This window comes from Asparagus officinalis, unplaced genomic scaffold (genome assembly GCF_001876935.1).
Source record: "Asparagus officinalis unplaced genomic scaffold, Aspof.V1 AsparagusV1_Un891, whole genome shotgun sequence".
In the NCBI taxonomy this organism is placed as follows: Eukaryota; Viridiplantae; Streptophyta; class Magnoliopsida; order Asparagales; family Asparagaceae; genus Asparagus; species Asparagus officinalis.
Window position 1 is genome coordinate 9,951 of NW_017973150.1, and position 3,577 is coordinate 13,527.

A 3,577-nucleotide genomic window follows, 5' to 3' on the forward strand; every position below is an offset into this window, starting at 1 on the left:
ATGAATGATAAATATAATCATATTAGGGTTAGTAGATCCCCTCAAATCCTATATTTGGCGTTTGCATTGTTAGTAGAATAAACCCTAAAGTTACATTAAATCAAGTCTTAACAACATAAGTTTCTTTGACAGAATTTCTACTTTTCGATGAATTTTGCAATCGAAACCAACTTTTCTCAGGACTGAGTGATTTAGCCTGCTAGTCGGTCGACCGATCATAGATGCATCGCTCGACTCGACTTGCTAGCCAGTAGTTGGAAATTTCACTGGGTCGGTCGACCGAACATAGTCATCGATCGACCGACCAAGGCTGTTGTGTGTACGTATGTGTGCACGTGCGCGGATCGACGGATGGGATATGTCAGTGCGAGCTGATATGGGTTGTTTACATATGCATGATTTACGCGCACGTGTTGATCGTGAACGAACGAAGTCAGGATCGCATGTCGATATACGTATGTGTCAATGAAAGAGCATGTATTGGGTTGGAGCACGCACGAGTTTTTGGAGGTTGTAATCTAAAAATTGAGTTTGTCATGATAAGGAGTGATGTTTGTTTTGTTTTACGGTAGTTTTGGTATGCTTGAGTGGGTTAGTTAGTATACCGTAATAAGAACGTGGATTGACTACACTCTGAGTGTGTTAGTTGCGTATACTGCAATGAGACGCACAGTGGACTGCATTCCGTTATGAATCATTGTATTAGCGGGTTATGGCTGATATGCCTATACTCTGCAGGGTCTGAGTAAGGTAGTGAACCATAAAAATATTGCGATGAGCCACAAAATACTGTGAGCACCTATACTCCACACTGTTTTCTTCGTAGAGGATCATAGAATTGTAAGTTTGCTCCCGGTGTTATTTCCCCCGAGCATAGAGTATAAGGCTGAGACGTTTGTCATACACGATGTATCCTAGATGAGATCTTTATGTAATAATTATTCTTATTCCCGCGCCCACTAACCGAAGGTAGTGTGAAATTTATGATGCGACTTGTTTTGGATGAGGGTTGGAATGTATTGTTTGCTTATATTATTTTATTCATAGGATTTTGGGTTAATATTTAACGATCCATAATTTGAGATACATGATATATATATATATATATATATATATTATATATTATATATATATATATATATAGTATATATATATATATATATATATATATAATATATATATATATATATATATAATATTATTAATATATATATATATTATATATATATATATATATATATATATATTATATAGTATATATATATATAGATGGTTTCCTTGATTATTTCACTCAACGTACTCATTCTCGTGTGTGTGGATTTCTAAATCTTAATTTTCTCTTAGTTCAGTATACATATGATTTATTATATCTATACATGCTATAACTTGTATATGCTTATAACTTTGTCATTTTTTACACGCTAACCCCTTCCTCCGCAGGCGGGTGGAATGTTCTCACTACGCTTTGACGCTCGTTTTTTCATCTTTTTAGATAGACAATTTGAGATACAAGGTATATACATGAGGGTTTCCTTGTTTGGATTATTTCGCTCGACGTACCTATGCTCGTGTTGTAAATTTCTAAATACTAAAACCTTCTTTAGTTAGATCAATGATTTTAGATCTATTATATATTATCTGTATTTTCTCATACAACGAGCCATGTTCCCTTGGGGTTGGTTGTGATGTTACTCGCTAGCGCTTTGACACTCGTTGTCCCTCCCCCTTTCAGGTAACGAGCCAGGAGCCCGGAGAGTCGCAGGTTGATGGCGAGGCATTTTAGCTTCAGCTGTTTACTTAGATATATTTTCTTTTGGAGTTCCACAGTAGACTTTTGTTTAGGTATTTGAGAGTCTTATTCTAGAAGTTGTAAAGGCGGTGTGCCTAAATTCCTCTTGTCAAACATTTGTATTTGAGACTTGTTGAGTATTCCAGTTTATCTACTCAGATCTTAACTATGTATTTCTGTATGTTGGATGATGAGATATTTATGTGACTATTATCATTTCATCAGTATATCTCGTATTATCTTTTGCCTGTTTTGTACCTACACCAGTTGTTGACTCTACTAGATAGATGTTAATTGTGATGGTGAAACATGTTATTGCACGGTGTGGGGACTGCAGCCTTGTGTGAACTCAGGGGCGTCACAGTTGGTATCAGAGCTCTAGTTCCAGTATCCTTAGGATCATCCTGTGTCGAGTCGTGGAGCTAGGATAGAGTTTCCTAGGATTCATGTATAGAGTCCGTAAGGATTTCCTAGTATGAGTGAGGACGATTTATGCGTATATCTCAAATTTGAGAATTTTTTTTTATGACGACTATTTTTTTATATAAGTTTAAAGTATTTGTGCAAATACTATATGTTGTGAAAATTGTATTGTGATACGCTATTTATAGAAGTCTATTTTGACTCATGAACTCTTATTTTCTTATGATCAGAGAGATGGCAGGACGTGGTAGACCTTGTACCAGGAGAGCTACCCAGGCAGAGTCACAGTAGACTCCATCAGAGCAGCAGCCAGCTCAGTCCGAGCCTCAGCAGGCCCCCCCGGAGCCGCAGCAGGCTCCCCAGTACTTGGTGGATCTTATGGCTCCTCTCATTGCCAGGATAACGCCCATTGAGGAGTTGGTGATGACTCATATAGCACCACGGACACCACCACCACCGGTAGCTCAGCAGCAGGGTATACCCACCGTTCCTGTCAGGGAGAGACCCCCAGAGGTCACGCCTGCAGTCATTCCTCTAGCAGTCCCAGATAGAGCCACAGAACAGGAGGCTTGGCTTCGTATAGTGGAGAGGTATCAGAAGATGAGGGCACCAGAGTTCCAGGGGTCACCAGACCCTCTTGCAGCCCATAAGTGGAAGGAGGATGTGGGCAATATTCTGGACATACTCGGTGTAGACTTAGTCCAGAAGCATATATTGGCATCCTATAGCCTGAAGGGAGATGCCGGGAGATGGTACCGACTGCAGTTTGCTCCAGAGCAGAGGATGACCCTCACATGGGAGGACTTCATTTACTTCTTTGATGGACAGTACGTTTCTTCAGCAGCACAGACTGGGAAGGAGCTTGAGTTGTCCCGTTTGACTCAGGGGGACATGTCAGTTGCAGACATTGAGAGTAGGTTCATGGAGCTGTTGCATTTCACGGGAATGTGGCAGACAGGAGAGCGTCAGGCTCAGATGTTCTTGGCAGGGCTTCGCCCTAATATCCGCCGGTACCTCGTGTCCAGGAGGTTTTATTCAGTTAGGGAGGTAGCTGAGGCTGCCACCTCTCAGGAGGTTGAGACTACTATGTTCCAGAAGGACAAGGAGGGGAAGGCCAAGACAGGACAGAGTGGGGATAAGAGCAAGAACAAGAGACCTTTTTCAGGACAGCAGCAGCAGCATCAGGGCCCTTATAAAAGGGGACCCCAGCAGGATCAGAGAGTGCATCAGCAGTGCAAGTTTCAGGGATCTTGTTTTAATTATCACAAAGTCGGGCACAAGGCATCGGAGTGTCGTAGTGCACCAGCAGGAGCCCAGCAAGGCAAGGGTCTGAACGAGCAGCAGCGCCAGCAGGGCAGAGGTCCG